A 22,301-nucleotide genomic window follows, 5' to 3' on the forward strand; every position below is an offset into this window, starting at 1 on the left:
TTATGAAACCCCCGCTCCCGGTTTCCTTGGCTGCGTAAGTCAGTCTCTGGTCCCACCGAACCCATGAGACTGAGATGGCTCTCCCACCCCAAACCCCAGTTTGTGTGAATGCTGTGTAACCTGCTACCCTGTTATAGAACATAGAACATAGAATTGTACAGCACAGTACAGGCCCTTCAGCCCACAATGTTGTGCCAACCCTTAAACCCTGCCTCCTCAGACAGGATGAAGAGGTCAATACTCCCCAATGCCATTAGGCTTTACAATTCAACCGCCAGGAGTAAGATAGGTTAAAGTGCCGGGGTTGATTGTATTAATGTATTTAAGTAAACTACTTAAGAACTTTTTAAAAGCTATTATTAATGCTTTTTGAGAGAGTGATTTAGATGCATATCATATTTTTACAGAGTTAAGTATTGTATGTAATTAGTTTTGCTACAACAAGTGTATGGGACATTGGAAAAAGTGTTGAATTTCCCCATGGGGATGAATAAAGTATCTATCTATCTCTATCTATCTATCTATCTATATATCCCCCCACCTTAAATTCCACCATATACCTGTCCAGTAGTCTCTTAAACTTCACTAGTGTATCTGCCTCCACCACTGACTCAGGCAATGCATTCCATGCACCAACCACTCTCTGAGTAAAAAACCTTCCTCTAATATCCCCCTTGAACTTAAAGCCATGTCCTCTTGTACTGAGCAGTGGTGCCCTGGGGAAGAGGCGCTGGCTGTCCACTCTATCTATTCTTCTTAATATCTTGTATACCTCTATCATGTCTCCTCTCATCCTCCTTCTCTCCAGAGAGTAAAGCCCTAGCTCCCTTAATCTCTGATCATGATGCATACTCTCTAAACCAGGCAGCATCCTGGTAAATCTCCTCTGTTACAAATGAATGCCACAAAATAACACACAGTACACTACATACAATTAAAGGAATTATATTATGAATCTTAGCTAAACTAAAGGGTTAGTAAAGGATAACAAAAAGAAAAGGGTCCATTCTAACTAAACAGTCAAATGTGAGCAAGTTGGAGCTCCTCTTTAAGTCCTCTGTCACTCACACTCTGGGCCCTCGGTCAACATGAAAGCATACACCACCTTCCATACGTCGCTCGCAATCCACCTCAAATAAACGGGTCTCCTACAGGGTCGTATCCTATGACCGGCTCTCCCCAGCGTCTGGTCTCTTTATCTCCTGCTGAACAAAAAAAAAGCCCAACCTTAGTGTCCCTCACTAGAGAAACCACTCAAACTATTTCTTATTTGAGTTTAGAAAAAATTAGAAGTGTTGTTTTTGACACTTCAATTAAATTTGAAGAAACTTGGAGACCATTTATTCAACATTTTCATATGAGCTAAACTGACTTTTCCTAAACCTTACTTTTATTATCCTTAATTATTTGGATGGAGGTACGGAGTTATTGACGCTGCTGTGTATATTTGACATAATGCCCATGTTGGTTAGGTTTTTTTTTGGAGGGTTTTTTTTTTCTTATTTACTCCTTTTTTCGTAATCACTGAGTTTGAGTTTGGGATGGATTATCATCTATTTGTATTTATACTTTAACCTATTAATTATGTATTCTCAAACTCTCTGTATCTATGTTTCTCTTATGTTTGTTTAAAATTAATAAAAAGATATAAAAAGAAAGAAAAGAGAAACCCCCTCTCAGCTCTACCATACTAATTGGATGGCACACATTTCTCCTCATTTTCAACAAAAATCCAAACAAGCTGAAAGCAGAACAGACAGATCTGACAAAGCTGCTAATGAAAAACATACAGCACAACAGTAAAGATATGAACCAGGGTGTTACATTCAGATCAGCACTCAATGGGCATTCTCGTTTTGCACTCACACTCACACAGTTGGTGTTGCTTTGTATCAAACACCCTATTCGCACATTTGTGCTAACCTCTGTTAGTACTTTAATGTAGGGAAGCTTTTTAAATGGGGCATCTCTGAAGAATTCATTAAAGAACCTTGTTGAGCTGTTTACAAAAGATCAACTTTTGCAGCCGACTTTTCATGATAAAATTGAGCTTATCAGCACTGAAAATGGTTAAAAGGGAATGTACACACGGTCATCAGTGAAGTGTTTGGTTCTTGAGGTTAGTTCATTCCCCCGATGCCAAAACCTTCCCTTTCGAAAGTAAGGCTCGAGAAGCCAACTCTTCTCTAAGCATTGAAAAGAGCTCAGATTATGATGAGGTTAAAGCAGCTACTTGAAATGGTTGGTTCCTGAGGCTTATCGTCAGCGCTTCAGGAGCTGTAGTAAGCTTGACCAGCAAACAGATGTTGAGTTTTCCAGAGAGAAAGAGTATCTATCTGACCAGTGGTGTTTAGCTCAACAAGTTAAAACTGAAGGACAACTTAGTCAACTCGTCTTGCTTCAGGAATTTAAGAGCTGTCTGCCTACTGTTGTATCTGTTTATTTAAATGAACAGAAGGCATCAACCTCTGAGCAAGCTGCCATATTGGCAGATGAGTATGTCTTAATCCACAGTCTGCTTTGGCAGTAAACAGTGAGCCGAGTACAGGGGTAAAGGCCTATCGCATTAGGCATGATCTTTAAAACCAGCCTTGCCTTTAGCTAAGAATTTTACATCTGAGAATGCCACAGCTGAGATTCTACTGCAAGAATGCTGTCATCTAGTTGCTGAATGCTCAGTGCTTAATAAGAAGCAGAAATCTGTGAAGCCTGTCGCTTTTGTGAAAACTGTAGCAAATCTGTCTCTGTCTCCAGATAGTGATGTCTCAAGCAAGAAGCACGAGTTGGCTGGCTCGTCTCCCTTCCTGATAGATGCTTTAGTTTCTCTTGCCTCTGATCCAGGGTCAATGCAAGCCATTAAGATCTGGAAGGACACAGGAGCTTTTCAGTCTGTTATTCTCCAGGATGTTTGCCATTCTCTGAGCCTGCTTTGGGTTCAGAGACATTTGTAAGACGGTTTGCTGCAGGGTTTTTGTCCGTGCCTTTGTATAGCATTTGTCTCCAGTCAGGTTTGGTTTCTGGAGAAGCTGCTGTTGCTCTCTGTTCCCAGATCCCGATTGAAGGCATGTCTTTCATTCTAGGGAACAATTTGGCAGGTGGTTGAGTGCTACCTACTCCCGAAGTAACCTCTAATCCTGTGGTGCAGGAGGGCCCAAATGAGCTTGAACTGACTTTCATGTTTGTGTTACTACTCATGCAATGTCTAAGAAAAATCAAAGATAAGGCAAGAGCTCTGACAATCTCCCCAATATTGTCCTCTGTGACACATTTATGGCCAAAGGTGAAGTAGATCTAATAGGGTTTGGCCAAGTGGTTCCCTCTTGTGAACAGCTACTGCTCAAACAGAAAAGAGACCCTTCCCCATCTCCTCTGTTTGAAGAGGTGGTCTCAGAGGAAGCGATTGTTGAGGCCTCCTGTGGCTACTTATTAGCAATGGAGTGTTATGAGAAGGCAGACTCCTCTAAAAACGTCCATTCAGAATTGACAGAGTAGCATTTATCAAATTGTTGTTCCTGATGTTTACCGGCCTAACATGTTGTGTTTGGCTCATGATCATTGCCTTACTGGTCATTTGGGCACTAGGAAACTGTTGACCATGGTGCTTAGGCATTTCCTTGGGCCTGCTGTGAGACCGAATGTAGCTCAGTATTGTAGGCCATGCCGGGAGTATCAGGTTGTTGGTAAGCCTAATCAAAAGATCCCTGTTGCTGCTCTACATCCTATCCCTGCTGATGGGGGTCTTCTGAATGAAACTTAGTTGATTGTGTTGTCCTCTTCCCCGTGCCAAGTCTGGTAACCATTATGTGCAAGGCTACTCTATTCCCTGAAGTTGTCCCTTTGAATAAAATTACAACTTCTGCCATTTCCAAAGCTCTAACTAAATTCTTCACAGTATTTGGCCTGCCAAAGGTTGTCTAGTCTGAAAAAGGGTCAAATTGTATGTCTTGCCTCTTCTCTCGAGTGCTAAAGCAGCATTGTACCCCATCTGCTTACTGTCCAGAATCTCAGGGGGCATTTGAAAGATTTATCAAACTGTCAAGTCAATGCTGCAAGCCTACAGAGTTTGAGAGGCTCTGGGATGATGACATTACCTTTCTTCTCTTTACAATGAGGGAGGTGACTCCAGAATCCCTCGGTTTCAGTCCATCTGAGCTCGTGTTTGGCCTCATTGTGAGAGGGCCTTTGAAATTATTGAAAGAGAAGTGGCTGGCTGACAAACCTTCTCCTGCTAACCTGCTAGATTATGTGTCTAACTTTCACTTTGGCCTTGGTAGGACATGTGAGCTGGCTAAGGAAAGCTTGAAGACAGCTCATGAAAAGATGAAAACTTAGTATGATATGAAGGCTGAACACAAAGTATCTCCTCCAGTGGACCAAGTGCTTATCCTGCTACCACAGCCTGGCTCTGCCTTGCAGGCTCCATCGCAGAGTGGGTCAGTGTGACTCCAGAACATAAGCATAAGATGCACCTGTACCGCGTTAACCTTTTGAAACCTTACAATGACCGGAAACACACCACACAGGTTAAGCCTGCAGCTGTACTGAAGTCTCCATCTGCAGGCATTGGTGCTGTTTCTAAAGAGATTCCTCTGGGTAGGTTGCCAAATTCCAAACTCCTGGCTGATTTGAACACTCTGAATCCTGCTGAGCGCTCTGACATCATTCAGGTACTCAATCAGAATTCGGCACTCTTCTCTGGTATTCCATCCCGTGCTAATGTACTTCAGCATGATATTGATGTGGGTAATGTTGCCCCTATCAAACAATATCCACACAGGGCAAACCCTTTTAACATCAGCTTCTGAGTAAGGAAGTAAACTACATGCTGGAACATGGCATGTCTGAACCCAGCTCAAGTCAGAATTGTCGAAGATTTTTCACCCGAGGTGTTGAATGAATGCTTCAAGTTTTAAAAAGTCATGTCGGATCTGTATAATAAAGGTTTTAAACACTCTCTTCATTACCCTGCTTGTCTTAGAATCATTTTGAAAAATGGCTGTCAGAGATGGTTCCGTTCAACTCAAGAGGTGCAGGATTTCTTGGGTGCTGAATGAATTTCAGAAGTTAAACTGTTCAATAACTTTTTACACAAATGTATGTTGTGTCTGCCTGATGGATCCTTTTTTTAGAATCAGCAGCCTATCTGTTCATTACTTTTTTATGAACAATTGGTTTTTTTTACTTTTGGTATCTTCATATCTAATTTTTTTTTGTACTTTTATTTCCTTGTTTAGAAAATTTAGGATTTAATATTAGTAAGTTTTCTTTGTGTTAATACTTTCTAAGTTAATATGTTTTGAACTTTCATATTTCTTTCTAATATTTTTGTACTATAATTTTATGAGGTTTTTTTTAATATGTTTAATTTTGCTCTGTTTTTCGTTATGCCTTGTTGGAATGCAGCTGAAATTTTTTTTTGGAGCTCAGCCAGTAGATTTTTTTTGGGAGGGAAATGATAGATTTAGCTGTCAACTGTCTTTTGGTCAACTTTCTTTGGGCGGGGGGTAGGGGGTGGTTTTCTTTTTTTCTACCCGCTGTTTGGTTCTCTTAGCTTCACTTGTTGCTTGGTTACTTTATCTTAATGCTCATTGTTTGGATTTAATATATATTCCAGTGGTTTTTATTCAAACATCTCCTTTAAGCAATACTTAAAATGGATTATATTTTTAATTTACTTAGTTTTAATGTGAAAGGATTAAACCATCCTGTGAAACATAATAAGATATTTTATTATATTAAGAAATTGGATGTCTCAATTATTCTTTACAAGAAACACATTTTTGTAAGTGTGATAATCTACGTCTTTTCAGCCATTGGTATCTTTCCATTCCTCCTTTCAGGCAAAGGCAAGAAGACTTTTGATTCTTATAGACAATTCAGTTCCTTTCGTTCAACATAATGTAGTGTCTGATACCAATGGACATTTTGTTATAGTGTCAGGGAAATTAGATAATAAATTAATGGTGTTCGCTAATTTGTATGCCCCGAATATAGGTGATCCATGCTTTTTTGAATGTTGTTCTTTTTTGCTTTTACCAGACTTAAGTTTATATTCCTTGGGTTTAGGAGGAGACTTCAACTGTTGTTTAGATCCTGTTTTAGATCGTTCTTCTTCTAGATGACTGACTCCTTTATCCAATTTTTTCTAATGAAATGTGATATTGTTGATATTTGGTGTTTTTTGCATCCAACAGATAAAGAGTACTCGTTTTTTTCTTATGTTCATCATTCGTATTCCAGGGTTGATTTTTTTTTTGTTGATAGCCAATTGATTCCATTGGTTTGATCCTGTGAATATAAAGAAATTACTGTTTCAGATCATGCTCCTGTGTTTTTATCTTTAAATCATCCGGGTGTCTCCCAAATAAACAGATTCTGGTGTTTTAATCCAACTTTGTTATCAGATAAAGATTTTTTTAAATTTTTGGAGAGACAAATTGTTCTTTTTTTTAAAGAGAATGTACTAGAAGAGACTTCTAGTCTTGTTTTATGGGATGCTTTTAAGGCTTATATTAGAGGTCAAATTATTTCCTTTACCACAAGTGTTAAGTAAAAAGCTAATAAAGAGAAAATTGAATTAGCCAATCAGTTGAAACAATTAGACCAAAAATATGCTTTGTCTCCAGATTCTGTTTTATATAAAAGATGTGTTGAAATTAAAACTAAATACGATCTGCTCTTAACTTATACAAATGAAATGCAACTTTTAAAAGATAAAAGTTAGTTCTATGTTCATGGAGATAAAACAGGTAAACTACTAGCTAACCTATTAAAGACCTTTATAGTTAAACATCAAATTAAAGAAATGTATAAAGCTAATGGAATATAAATATAAAGGAAGATAGCAAAAGCTTTTTTAGGTATGTGAAGAGAAAGAAGATAGTTAAGAACAATGTTGGGCCCTTGAAGAATGAATTGGGTGAAATTGTTATGGGAAACAGAGAAATGGCAGAAGAATTTAATGAGTACTTTAGATCTGTTTTCACTAAGGAAGACACAAGCAATCTCCCAGATGTATGGATGGGCCAAGGACATAGGGTAACAGAGGAAATGAAACAGATTGACATTCGGAAGGGAACGGTGATGAGAAGATTGATGGGACTGAAGGCTGACAAATCCCCAGGTCCAGATGGTCTGCACCCTAGGGTACTAAAGGAGGTGGCCCTGGAAATTGTGGATGCATTGGTAATCATTTTCCAATGTTCCTTAGATTCAGGATCAGTTCCTGAGGATTGGAGAATGGCTAATGTTATCCCACTTTTTAAGAAAGGAGGGAGGGAGAAAACAGAGAACTATCAACCTGTCAGCCTGACATCGGTGGTGGGAAAGATGCTAGAGTCCATTATTAAAGATGAAATAGTGGCATATCTAGATAGCAGTGATAGGATTGGGCCGAGCCAGCATGGATTTACCAAGGGTAAATCATGCTTGACTAATCTGTTGGAGTTTTTCGAGGATGTAACCAGGAAGTTAGATGGGGGAGATCCAGTGGATGTAGTGTACCTCGATTTTCAGAAAGCATTTGATAAGGTCCCACATAGAAGATTGGTAGGTAAAATCAAAGCTCAGGGCATCGGGGGGAAGGCATTGACATGGATAGAAAACTGGTTGGCAGATAGAAAGCAAAGGGTAGCAGTGAATGGGTGTTTCTCGGAATGGCAGGTGGTGACTAGTGGGGTGCCACAGGGCTCGGTATTGGGACCACAGCTGTTTACCATTTACCTTAACGATTTGGATGAAGGCATAGAAAATAACATCAGCAAATTTGCTGATGATACTAAGCTGGGTGGCAGTGTGACATGTGATGAGGATGTTAGGAGAATTCAGGGTGACTTGGATAGGCTGGGTGAGTGGGCAGATACTTGGCAGATGGCATTTAATGTGAATAAGTGTGAGGTTATCCACTTTGGGAGTAAGAACAGGAAGGCAGATTATTATCTGAACGGTGTAGAGTTGGGTAAGGGAGAAATACAAAGAGATCTCGGAGTCCTTGTTCATCAGTCACTGAAGGTGAATGAGCAAGTGCAGCAGGCAGTGAAGAAGGCTAATGGAATGTTGGCCTTTATTACAAAGGGAATTTATTACAAGAACAAGGAAATCCTGTTGCATTTGTACAGAGCCCTGGTGAGACCACACCTGGAGTATTGTGTACAGTTTTGGTCTCCAGGGTTAAGGAAGGACATCCTGGCTGTAGAGGAAGTGCAGCGTAGATTCACAAGGTTAATTCCTGGGATGTCTGGACTGTCTTACGCAGAGAGGTTAGAGAGACTGGGCTGGTACATGCTGGAATTAAGGAGTTTGAGAGGGGATCTGATTGAAACATATAAGATTATTAAGGGATTGGACAAGATAGAGGCAGGAAATATGTTCCAGATGCTGGGAGAGTCCAGTACCAGAGGGCATGGTTTGAGAATAAGGGGTAGGTCATTTAGGACAGAGTTAAGGAAAAACTTCTTCTCCCAGAGAGTTGTGGGGGTCTGGAATCCACTGCCTCAGAAGGTAGTGGAGGCCAATTCTCTGGATGCTTTCAAGAAGGAGCTAGATAGGTATCTTATGGATAGGGGAATCAAGGGATATGGGGACAAGGCAGGAACCGAATATTGATAGTAATTGAAAATGGCGGTGCAGGCTCAAAGGGCCGAATGGTCTACTTCTGCACCTATTGTCTATTGTCTATAATGGTGATAAAACATCTGATCATTTGGAAATAAACAATCCTTTTAGAGAATTTTACTCTAAACTTTATAGTTATGATCCTCCTGAAGATAATACTCCAATGAATATTTTTTTAGATTGATTAAACATTCCTACACTTTCTGATGATATTCAAAAATTGTTGGATCAACCTGGTTCTTATGAGGAAATTGCCAAAGTTGTTCACTCTGCACTTGGGGAAGGCTCCAGGTTCTGATGGATTTTCTGGAGAGTTTTATAAGGCTTTTTCCTCTTTGCTTATACCACATTTATATGCAGTCCTTTACAATTCTTTTAAATTAGGTAAGTTCCCACAATCTTTTTATGAAGCCTCTATTTCGCTTATTCTTAAAAAGAATGCTCTTCTCATAGATCTATTTCCTTACTTAATGTTGATACTAAAATGTTATCTAAACTTTTGGCTTGTAGGATTGATGTGGGCCGGTACACCAAAGCGAGATACCCAGGTTGCAATCAGTGCTAGGGCACAGGATTCGGAGGTGGTGTCGGTGAGCAGGACTGCCTCTGGCCACCTCGTGAACCAGTCTATGATAGGCAGGAGGTGCCGCGCTCCTCGCGACACTGGCAGGGGGCCCATGATATCCACAGGAATGTGGTTGAAACGCCGGTGGGTGGGGTGGAACTGCTGCGGCAGGGCTTTGGTGTGCCGCTACACCTTGGCTGTTTGGCACTGCATGCACATTCTGGCCCATTCATTGACCTGCTTGTGGAGTCCGTGCCTAACGAACCTGTTGGCTACCATCCGGATGGTTGACCTGATGGAGTGGTGCACTAAGTTGTGAATGGAGTCGAAAATGCGCCGCTGCCAGGCTGCCGGGACAACGGGGCGGGGTTGGCCAGTGGTTACATCACAGAGTAAGGTCCTTTCACCTGAGCCTACAGGGAGGTCCTGGAGCTGCAAACCAGAGACTGCAGTTCTGTAACTAGGGATCTCCTTGTCTGCCTGCTGTGCCTCCACCAGCGCTTCATAGTCTACCCCCGGGACAGGGCTTGGACGTTAGGTCTGGATGAGCATCTGCCACGACATTGTCTTTTCCCGAGACGTGCTGGACATCCATCGTGTATTCGGAGATGTAGGACAGATGTCACTGCTGGCTGGATGACCAGGGGTCGGACGCTTTCGTGAACGCCAAGGTAAGAGGTTTGTGGTCCGTGAACGCGGTGAAGGGCCTACCTTCTAAGAAGTACCTGAAATGCCAGATTGCCAGGTATAGCGTCAACAGCTCCCGGTTGAAAGCACTGTATTTGAGCTCAGGTGGTCGTAGGTGTTTGCTGAAGAATGCCGGGGGTTGCCAGCGACCCTCAATGAGTTGTTCCAGCACTCCACCGACTGCCGTGTCCACTGTGAGGGCGGTAGGGACGTCCATTCTGGGGTGCACTATAATTGCGACATTTGCCAAGGCTTCTTTAGTTTTAACGAAAGCGGCTGCAGACTCCTCGTCCTTGCCCTTACCCGACATCAGGGCAAACAGGGGGCGCATGATTCGGGCTGCTGAGGGGAGGAAACGGTGGTAGAAATTCACCATACCCACAAATTCCTGCAGGCCTTTAACTGTGTTGGGTCGGGGGAAGTGGCGGACGGCGTCTACCTTGGCGGGCAGAGGGGTTGCCCCGTCTTTAGTAATCCTGTGGCCCAGGAAGTCGATGGTGTCGAGTCCAAACTGGCATTTGGCCGGGTTGACTGTGAGGCTGTATTCACTCTGTCAGGCGTAGAGTTGACGGAGGTGGGACAGATGCTCGTGATGACTACTGCTGGCTATGAGGATGTTGTCCAAATAGATGAAAGCAAAGTCCAGGTCACGTCCCACCGCGACCATGAGCCGCTGGAACGTCTGCGCGGCATTCTTTAGGCTGAACGGCATGCAGAGGAAATCGAAAAGGCCGAACGGGGTGATGAGTGCTGTTATGGGGACATCGTCCGGATGCATCGGGATTTGATGGTATCCCCGGATGAGGTCTACCTGGGAGAACATCTGTGCGCCGTGCAGGTTTGCTGCAAAGTCTTGAATGTGCGGCACAGGGTAGCGGTCCGGTGTTGTAGCCTCGTTCAGCCTGCAGTAGTCGCCGCACGGTCTCCAGCCCCCTGTTGCTTTGGGCACCATGTGCAGGGGGGAGGCCCATGGGCTGTCGGACCGCCATATGATCCCCAATTCCTCTATCCTCTTGAACTCCTCCTTCACCAGTCGGAGCTTGTCCGGGGGAAGCCTTCGAGCATGGGCGTGGAGGGGTGGTCCTTGTGTGGGGATGTGGTGCTGTACGCCATGTCTGGGCATGGCTGCCATGAACTGCGGTGCCAGAACCGATGGGAAATCCACCAGGACTCCGGTGAAGTTGGTGTCGGACAGCGTGATGGAGTCTAGGTGTGGGGCCGGCAACTGGGCTTCACCCAGGGAGAACGTTTGAAAGGTCTCGGCGTGGACCAGTCTCCTCCCTTGCAGGTCGACCAGTAGGCTGTGAGCTCGCAAAAAATCCGCCCCCAGAAGCGGTTGAGCTACGGCGGCCAGTGTGAAGTCCCACGTGAACCAGCTGGAGCCGAATTGTAGCTGCACCGTACGGATGCCATAGGTCCTTACTCTGCTGCCATTCACGGCCCTCAGGGTGGGACCCGGTTCTCTGTTGCGGGTGTCGTAACGCGTCGGAGGTAAGATGTTGATCTCGGCTCCAGCGTCGACCAAAAAGCGGCGTCCCGACCGCTTGACCCAGACATACAGGAGGCTATCCCGATGGCCAGCCACCATAGCCATCAGCAGCAGCTGGCCCTGGCGTTTCCCGGGAACTTGCAGGGCGGGCGACAGCAGCAGGCTTCTGCGCCCCACCACTGGTGGTAGAAGCACCATTGTTCATTGGTCTCCTCACTCCTGCCTCTGGGGTTAGCGGGCTCTGCGGCTGGGCCTGGTCTGGTTTGCTGCTGGGAGCGTGGCCTGGTGATCTGTGCGACGGATGCCCCACTCTCCTTCTTGGCTTTCCACAGCACGTCTGCCCGGGCCGCTACCTTCCGGGTGTCGCTGAAATCCGTGTCAGACAGCAGCAGGCGTATGTCCACAGGCAGCTGCTCCAGGAATGCCTGCTCAAACATGAGGCAGGGCTTGTGTCCTCCGGCCAGGGACAGCATCTCGTTCATCAAAGCCGACGGTGACCTGTCCCCCAAACCATCCAGATGCAGTAAGCGGGCAGCTCGCTCGTGCTGTGAGAGTCCGAAAGTCCTTATGAGCAGGGCTTTGAATTCTGTGTATTTGCCATCCTCCTGTATGAACTCCTCAACCTGGGCGGCTGTCTCCTGGTCGAGGGAGCTCACCACATAGTAGTAACGTGTGGAATCCGCGGTTATCTGCCGAATGTGAAATTGGGCTTCTGCTTGCTGGAACCATACGTGAGGTCGCAGCATCCAGAAGCTTGGCAGTTTTAACAAAACGGCATGAATAGATGCGGCGTCATTCATCTCCAGTCCAAATTTCGTTTGGGCCGTCGGGGTCACCAAGTGTAGCGGTGTGCTACACACAGCGCTGAAATAACGACACGCAGTCGGTGAGTTGCAGTTGCAAAAGAGATTTATTCAAACTTAGCAGCCTCGCTTTAAAGCCTTCCTGTTCCCATCCTCCCCGGACGGGAATGCTGTAGGGGGTGCATATTTCACAGACCCATCCCGCGCGCGGGCTTTTCCCCTTGCTGGTGAAGGAGGCCTGGTGCCCTTTTTGGGACCGGCCTCAATGCCAGTGCGCACCACTTTGTGAGCCGGTTCGAGTGCGCCAGAAAGTGGGTCCAAACTTCCAGGGGGAAGCATAACCCAAATTGACACCTTCTTGAATTCTCTAGGATTACCCACTTTAAGCGAAGAACAAAATAGAAGGATGGCTGATGACATAACTGAAGTTGAATTAAAAGCTGCAATTAGTAGGCTTAAATTAAGCAAGTCACCAGGATCAGATGGGTATACGGCAGAGTGGTACAAAGAATTTAAAAATGAGTTAATTCCTGTTTTACTCCCCACACTGAACTGGGCTCTAAAAAAGGCACAAATGCCACCCAGTTGGAAGGAAGCGATAATCTCAGCTATACCGAAAGAAGGCAAGGATAAAATGGAATGCAGGTCATTTAGACCAATATCTGTTCTTAATGTAGATTATAGGTTATTTACCTCCATCATGGCCAAACGATTAGAAGGGTTTCGACCCATACTGATACGTAATGATCAGACAGGTTTTATATGACAACGCCAGACTCAAGACAATATACGAAGGACACTTCACATTATGGACAATATACAAAAAAATAAAATTGAAGCAATAGTGATAAGCGTGGACACTGAAAAAGCATTTGATTCAGTCAATTGGAATTTTCTTTACAGTTTTACATAGATTTGGTTTCCAAGACACAATTATTAAAACTATATAGACACTATATGACAATCCAACTGCTAGGATTAAAATCACTGGATATTTATCAAATAATCTTACCCTAGAAAGGGACATGAGACAAGGTTGTGCATGGTCACCACTACTCTTCGCATTATATCTGGAACCATTAGCTCAATACATCAGACAAACTGAAGATATCAGGGGAATTACTATTAAAGGGACAGAGCTTAAATTGGCTTGTTATGCGGATGACATTTTGATTTATCTAGGGCAACCAACATACTCTTTACCTAAAATGATGCAATCCTTTGAACAATATGGTCAATTATCAGGATACAAGATCAACATAGATAAAACCCAACTACTTTCATATTACTATAGCTCCCCAAGAGAAATTGAAAGTCAATACCCCTGGGCATGGCACACAGAGTCTTTCCAATATTTGGGCATCATTATGCCAAAAGATTTGGCAAAATTATCAGAATGTAATTATCAGCCTTTATATAAAAAAATTAAGGAAGATGTGGCAAGATGGAGCCTGATTCCTTTTTTCAGTCTCAGTTCAAGGATTGAGTCTATTAAAATGAATATACTGCCCAGACTGTTATATCTCTTTCAGACCCTACCAATAGAGATTAATCAAAATCAATTCAATGAATGGAACACGATGCTATCTAGGTATAATTGGCAGGGTAAAAGGCCTAGAGTTCGACTCAAAACTTTGCAATTAGCAAAGGAAAAGGGGGGATGGGGCCTACCTTCTCTTAGAGATTATTATTTTGCAGCACAGTTGAGAGCTGTGATATGTTGGTGCATCCCATCATATGACGCTCAATGGAAAAACATTGAGGAGCGGATACTTCCCATCCCCATACAAGGAATTTTGACTGATGACAACCTGCAAAGGTACATAAATACTATTGATCACCCATGGGTGAAATTGACTCTAAATATGGAAAACTACTATAAAAGAATATAATCTAGAGGGAGATATTGCAATTCTTAAATGGTGTGCATATGACTCTGTTTTTACACCAAATAAATTGGATGCTAGATTTAAGGACTGGACGGCTAAAGGAATAACAGTTCTTTGCAATATAATGAAAGAAGGAACACTGTTCAGTTTTGAAATGCTTAAAGAGAAACACTTACTAGAAAAACAAGATTTTTATCGGTATTTACAGGTTTGACAATATGTTAATAAGACGCTTAAAAATGTAACCAAGGCAAATACATGCTTGATAGAGCTCTTTAGAAAAGCATATAATTCAGATAATGGTAGAATCATTTCAAGCATGTATAAGGGGTTATCAAATCTTAAAACACATTCGACTTCATACATTAAAACAAAATGGGAGAAGGAAGGAGGGATAATTATATCTGAGGAAGAATGGACAACAATATGGAGATATCAATGGAAGTGTACCAGTTCACAGAAATGGAGGGAGTTTGGATGGAAAAACTTGATAAGATATTTTATTACACCCTCTCAGAAATCCCATTATGATAGTAACCTCCCTGTTTGCTGGAGAAATTGTGGGAATCAAAATGCAAATCATTATCATATTTTTTGGGACTGCCTTGTTATCAAAAACTATTGGAGGGGTATACACAATGCCCTACAAGACATCTTTAAGTGTGAAATACCCTTGGAGAGTAAGACCATATATTTTGGATATATACCTCAAGAATGGTTGAAAAGAGATAAATATTTAATGAATATACTGTCGGTGGCTGGTAAAAAGACTCTTACTAGGAAATGGTTATTACAGGAGAGCCCAACTTTAAATACATGGATGGAAATTACAATGGACATTTACAAAATGGAGAAGATAACAGCATATGTTAATCATAAGCTAGAACAATTTGATTCATACTGGGAAAAATGGCTTAACTACATAATGCCTCATAGGCCTGATTTTATTCTCACAAATCAATGAATCTGTTGTAAAAAAGATCACACCCTACTTGTACATAGTTCTTTCCTTTTGCTTGTTTTTTCTTTTCACTCTTTTCTATAAGTGTATACCCCAGATAAATACTTTGTGGAGATTTTGTGATATATATGATTTTGTGATATATATCTTATGGAAATGTTTGTTTGATGAACTTCAATAAAAAAATAAATTACAAAAAAAAAGGCACTATCAAGTTGGTCACCCCTCTCTTTCATTGATTGGTCGAATCAATTCTATTAAAATGAATATTTTGCCTATATTTTTATATTTATTTCAGGCCATACCTGTTTTTATTCCTAAATCCTTTTTTGATTCTTCAGATTCCATTATATCTGCTTATATATGGAATAATAAAATTTCTCAATTAAATAAAGTTCATCTTCAAAAAGCTAAAAAGAATGGAGATTTAGCCTTACCGAATTTTAGGTTTTATTACTGGACAGTCAATATACAGAATCTTTCATTTTAGTTATATTATATTAATCAAGAGGACTGTCTGGTCTGGGCTTCTTTAGAAGCTCAATCTGTTAATAAATTTTCTATCATTCCTCTTCTCGGATCCTCAATTCCTTTATCTTTAAGTAATTTAACTGATAATTTTGTAGTTAAACACACTTTGCAGATTTGGGTTCAATTTAGAAAATATTTCGGTTTATTGAGTTTTTCACTTTCCAGTCCCATTTTTTCTAACTATTTTTTTAAACCTTCTATGTCTGATGTAGTTTTTAAAGAGTGGAATGGATTGGGCATTACATGTTTTAATGATTTGTTGTTGGAGATAGTCTCTCTTCATTTGAACAACTGTCAGTTAAGTATAGTCTACTGAGAACTCACTTTTTTCGATATTTACAAATTAGACTTTTTGCGTTATGAAGTATATACATTTCCTAAAAGTCCAGATAAAAATTTACTTGATATAATTTTTAATTTGAAACCCTTCCATAACGCATCTATATCTAATATTTATGGTATGTTGTTGGTAATGAGAAATATTCCTTTAGATAAAATTAAAAATCTTTCGGAAAAAGATTTACAGATTTCAATTTCTGAGGACACTTGGAATGAAATTTTTAAATTGGTTAATACCTCATCATTATGTGCCTTTCATTCCCTTCTACAATTTAAAGTGGTTCATAGAGCCCATATATCTAAATATAAGCTGTCTCATTTTTATTCGGATATATCTCCCTATTGTGATAGATGTAATAATGGAGAAGCCTCACTAATCCATATGTTTTGGACTTATCTGAGTCTTGAAAAATATTGAAAGGAAGTATTTCAAGCTTTTTCAGTGCTTTTTAAAGAAAATTTTAAACCCAATCCTTTGACTGCCTTATTTGGTATTGTTAGAGGAAATTGTATTATTTTGGAGACACATGATTTGCATATTTTGGCGCTTATTTCTCTTATAACCAGGAGGGCATTGTTGTTTAAGTGGAAGGATGCCACTCTGCCGAATCATACTCATTGGCTACATGATATTATGTCTTGCTTAAATTTAGAGAAGATTCGCTGTCCAATTTCTAAATGTAGACAAGATTTTTTTAACATTGTTGGGACCTTTTTTGAATTACTTTCAAAATCTTTGATTTGCTATTAAACACAGATGTTGGCTAATAATATGTTTTACTATATGTTAAGGATTTTTTCCTTTTCTTTTTTTTAAACTTTCCTTTTTTCCTGGTAGTGGGATTAGATTTTTTGTACAATAAAATTATTTCTTTTCAATTTTATGTTTAAATTTATTTTATATGGATATGGGGTAATTACACTTCATCTGTGATTTTAATATATTGTAATTGTTATATATTATATATCTTACTGTACTCTGTATTCTTTTACATAAGAAATTAATAAAAATATGGAAAGAAAGAAAAGCTTTGTTTGCATGCCTTTTCGAGTCAGTGCAAAGACAAACAATGACAGCATGGTAAATATTATGTTACAGTTAAGGAGAAAGATGAGCTGCAAGGGCTACAACAACGTAGACCGAAAGATCAAGAGTTCACCTTTATTGTAGAAGAGGTCTGTTCCAGAGGAAGAGACTATAACAAGAGGAATGTTCTATACAACAGGGTAGAAGATGCTCTTAACGTTGGTAGTACATCGTCACTAGTTTATATATCTTCTGCCTGATGGAAGTGGGGTGAAGAGAAAATGACTGTGATGGGAGGAGTATTTGATTCTACAGGCTGCTTTCCTGAGGTAGTGGGAAGTGTAATGGGGTCAGTGATGGGAAGCTGGTTTTCATGATAGACTGGGCTGTGTTGATAACTCTGAAATCTCTTGCTGTGTTGTGCAGAGCAGTTTCCATACCCATTAGTAATGCTTGTCCAAAGGAGGTTGCATCCAACTGGTGAGGGTCATGGGGGTAATGTTAATTTTTATTTCGCAACACAACACAGAGTCCAGCCCTTTGAGCCACACTGTCCCAGCACCCCGACAAAAACAATTAACCATAATCTGATCGTGGGACAATTTATAATGACCAATTAACCTTGGGAATGTGGGAGGAGAATGGAGGGCTCAGAGAAAACCCACACGTCCCACGGGGAGGGCTTACAGAGACTCATTATAGAATGGCGCTGGAGTTGAACTCTGAACTCCGGAATGGTCCAGCTGTAGTTGTGTCACACTAATCTCAACACTACCATGGTGCCCCAATCCATTTTATATAGATTTTCCATAGTTTTCTGATGAATTCGAGGCACAACTGTGCTTTTTTAGGACATGGAATAAATGTGGCTGGACCAAGACAAGTTATTGGTAATATTTACACTGAAGAACTTGAAGAACTCATCCAAGCTCAATTCAGCACTATTAATACAGCCAATGGTATGCTGTTCACCCCACTTCCTGAACTCAATGACCAGTTCTTTTGTTTTGCTAACATTGAGAGAAAGGCTGTTACTTTGACACCTTGCCAATAGGTTTTCTTGCTCTCCTTCCTGTAATCCATCTCATAATTGTTTGAGATGCAGCCCATTATGATGGTGACATCTCCAAAGGGGTATATGATGCTAGATGGAACAAGGATTGGTCCTGATTGCTGGGAAATGGTGCACTTGAGTTGAATGATGGTGTTGCTGGATGAGAGTAGAAGGTATACTGAGTTATGGGACCCTGGGGAATGTTGATGGGTGGGGGTGTACTTTGATGTACACATCTGAGTATCCTTGAAGGTAGCAACATGAGTGGATGGGATGTGGAGAGGACAAGTAAGATCAATGTGTTCCTGGCTGTGGCATAGAACATGCAACAGGAAAATATGGTGCAGTTTTGTAGAGATTTTGTCAGGCCATGGCTAGAATGTTGTAGACAGTTCTGGTCACTACACTGTGGGAGGGATGTGGTTGCACAGGAGTGGAAAGAAGCTATGAAAATTCATGAGGGTCCTCAGTGGAACCCCTGTGGAACATTACTAGTCACTAGCAGCCACCAGAAAAGGCTCCTTTTATTCCCACTTTTTGCCTCTTTCCAATCAGCCACTGCTTTATCCATGACTGAATCTTTCCTGTAATACCATGGGCTCATACCTTGTTAAGCAGACTCATGTGACACGTTGTCAAGCCCTTCTGAAAATCCAAGTACACAACATCCACCAATTCTTCTTAATCTATCCTGCTTGTTATTTCTTCAAAGAATTCCAACAGATTGTCAGGCAGGATTTTCCCTTGAGGAAACCATGTTGACTACAGCCTATTTAATCATGCACTTCCAATTACCCTGAGACCTCATCTTTAATAATCGACTCCAACATCTTCTGAACCACTGAGGTCAGCTAACTGGTCTATAGTTTTCTTTCTTCTGCCTCTCTCCCTTCTTGAAGAATGGAGTGACCTTTGCAATTTGCAAGTCTTCCAGAACCATTCCAGAATCTAGTGATTCTTGAAAGATCATTGCTTCTCTTCAGCCACCTCTTTCAGAACCCTGGGGTGTACACCATTTGGTCCAGGTGACTTATCTACCTTCAGACCTTCCAGTTTCTCAAGAACCTTCTCTCTAGTAATGGTAACTTCACACACTTCATGACCACTGACACCTGAAGCTTCTACCACACTGCTAGTGTCTTCCAGAGTGAAGACTAATGCAAAGTACTTATTCAATTCATCCACCATTTCCTTGTCCCTCCAGCCATGTTTTCCACCAGTCCAATATCCACTCTCACCTCTCTTTTACATTTTATGTATCTGAAGAAACTTTTGGTATCCTCTTTAATATTTTTAATATCCAATTTAAATTAAACAGTTGAGAACGGAGGAGATTTTCACTGAGAGGATGGTGTGGGCATGAGATGCACTGCATGAGAAGATGCTGCAGGAAAGTGCACTCACAGATGGATGAGCATCTGAATTGCCAAAGCATAGTCAATGTGATTAGAATAGAGGGGAACCTGAAGTCATGATAGACATGGGGCACGAAAGGGTCTGGTCCTACCTGTGCTTTAAGGCTCTGTTAGCTGCTTTGGAACACACTCTTTGTGTAAAAGTTACCAAAGATAAATTTGCCTTTCAAGCTGACCTCAAAATGCATCACTGTGTCAATATTTAAAAGTTACATCATGTGTAAATTTTTTCTTTTCCAAATACTCCTTTCTGATTAAATTAGCACTGAGTGTTTTTCCAGTTAATAAAAAATACTAAAGGTCATTGGTTTTTAACTCAACATCAAAAGTGAAGGTTAGCAGAAAACGGCAACAAAATGACCCTTTAACAAAATGGTTGAGCTTCTCAGAGATGACATCAAAATAAGCCTTTAATGAAAATGAATGATTATCTGAATATCACCATACCTAATCTTGACTTCAGAAGTAATGCTTTCTAAAGTGATGAGTTCTTGAGAATTAATTAATGGGTCATTAACAAGAATTTGTATTACTGGGTTTCAGATGGCTCTGCTTGCTGACAACAAACACAACTAACTACTTTATTAATCACCCTTTTTCTGGTAAATGATCACTGCTTTCGATAGCTTGTAACTTCACTTTCGGACGAGCTTCGAAACCCCTATACAATCCGGCATTTTTGAGGTGAGAACTGAGGTTTAAAGGTGCAGGACGGCTGCAGTGAGGCATGTTTGGGCCAAATCAAAGTAGCTAGGCCTAGGCATGAGAGCAGGAAATGACCCAATGTTTAACAATTGCTGGAGCAGTCTTCAAGGTGCAGCAGAGGCAAGGCAGAGTCGAGGTAGGTGGGGCCCAAGCCCGAGAGTGAGGAAAGGCCCATGGTTTGATCAATATAACCACTGGGCCAAATTGGAAAGGTCAGAATTGAGCTGAATCGAGGCAGCGTGGCCCAGGCTTGAGAGAATATTGAAGTAGCAGGGCCAGGCCTTGAGAGCATATCAATGTGGCAGGGCCTGGGTCTAAGAGTGAGGAACGGCAGGGCCTGGGCTTGAGAGCATATCAATGTGGCAGGGCCTGGGTCTAAGAGTGAGGAACGGCAGGGCCTCGGCTTGAGAGCATATCAATGTGGCAGGGCCTGGGTCTAAGAGTGAGGAACGGCAGGGCCTGGGCTTGAGAGCATATCAATGTGGCAGGGCCTGGGTCTAAGAGTGAGGAACGGCAGGGCCTGGGCTTGAGAGCATATCGAAGAGGCAGGGCCTGGGTCTGAGAGCATATTGAAATGGCAGGGCCTGGGCTAAGAGTGAGGAACAGCAGGGCTTGGGCTTGAGAGCCTTTCGAAGTGGTAGGGCCTGGGTCTGAGAGCATATTGAAGTGGCACGGCCTGGGCTAAGAGTGAGGAACAGCAGGGCCTGGGCTTGAGAGCATATCGAAGAGGCAGGGCCTGGGTCTGAGAGCATATTGAAATGGCAGGGCCTGGGCTAAGAGTGAGGAACAGCAGGGCTTGGGCTTGAGAGCCTATCAAAGTGGTAGGGCCTGGGTCTGAGAGCATATCAATGCAGCAGGGCCTGGGTCTGAGAGTGAGGAACGGCAGGGCCTGGACTTGAGAACATGTCGAAGCAGCAGGGCCTGGCCTTGAGAGCCTATCAAAGTGGTAGGGCCTGGGTCTGAGAGCATATTGAAGCAGCAGGGCCTGGGTCTGAGAGTGAGGAACAGCAGGGCTTGGGCTTGAGAGCCTATCGAAGTGGTAGGGTCTGGGCTGAGAGTGAGGAATGGGCTGAGGTTTTTATGGTTTAAATGATTGAAAAGGTCAGGATATCAAGGCCAGAGGTAAGGGATGGGCTGGTTCAGCTCACTGCTCCATGAGGTTTATTCATCACTGCGTTGAACTGAGGCTGTGGCGTGCAACTAACGGACTTCTGAGTCAGTTGCTGGCTTCATGGCTGTGGACTCACTTTCATGAAATTCAGTTCTTCCAATGTTTCAAAGGGTTCATTTATTACCGAAGTATACAACTCTGAAATTATTCTCCTCCAGATAACCATAAAGCTGAGAAAGAAGTAGACTGCAGCACAATCGTCAACCCCGAATCCCTCCTCCCCACACAAACAAACGAACAAAAACTGAACAGGTACATTGACCCCTAAATCCCATCCCCCCCACACACAAAAAATGAGAAAGATGGGGAGAAAAACACAGAATACAAAAAAATCATAAGACTGAAAAAAAGTCCACAGTCCAAGTCCACATCCAAACGCAGGAAACCTGGTCAATATTCTCTCTCTGTAGCAGAGCGATCTCTCCAGTGGTAAAAAGGCAGTCTCCCCTCTCCATCACAGAGTGATCCTACCAGCAATCAAAAGGTAGCCTCCCCTCTCTGAAGCAGAGCGATCCCACCAGGAATAAAATGGCAGTCTCCCCTGTCCGTAGCAGAGTGCGCTGAAAGCCATTTTGACCACTATTGCTTACTTTTATTGTTTGCTTGATTTGTTATTTTTCTGCACACTGGGTGTTTGACGGTCTTCGTTTTTTTAATGTGTTCTTTTGGGTTTCTCTGTTTTGTGGCTGCCTGTAAGGAGACAAGTCTCAAGGTGGATAATAAATGTACTTTGAAGGACAAATTAATTCTGATTTCTACTGATTTCCTTATGATAGTATACCGATTGATAATTGAGTTGTATTCAGACTTTTTGGATATCCAACCTTGCAGTCGGATTTGCAAGATATGCTAAAATTTTCCAATCTATCTCATTGTCTCATGCATTTCCTCTAGTAGCTCATTTCACATAAATACAAGGCTCTACGTAAAAAGTTGAACCCTAACATCCCATTAAATCGTTTCCCTCTCATCTTAACCCTATGTCCTCGATTCCTCAATCCTGGGGTAGAAAAAAGAGTATATTTACCCTATCTATACTCCTCATGATTTAT

At 42.0% G+C, this 22,301-nt stretch overlaps 1 long non-coding RNA gene across 1 annotated transcript; it reads right to left on the reverse strand.

Annotated features, from left to right (window-relative positions):
* Window positions 1-5,785: 5,785 nt before the first annotated feature.
* LOC140725945 (uncharacterized) lies at window positions 5,786-19,491 on the reverse strand. Its single transcript, XR_012098539.1, has 3 exons — window positions 19,466-19,491; window positions 13,829-13,968; window positions 5,786-6,288 (listed from the first exon to the last, which is right to left on the reverse strand). It is a non-coding gene; the product is annotated as an uncharacterized lncRNA (long non-coding RNA).
* Window positions 19,492-22,301: the final 2,810 nt, after the last annotated feature.

Source organism: Hemitrygon akajei, chromosome 4 (genome assembly GCF_048418815.1).
Source record: "Hemitrygon akajei chromosome 4, sHemAka1.3, whole genome shotgun sequence".
Classification (NCBI taxonomy): domain Eukaryota; kingdom Metazoa; phylum Chordata; class Chondrichthyes; order Myliobatiformes; family Dasyatidae; genus Hemitrygon; species Hemitrygon akajei.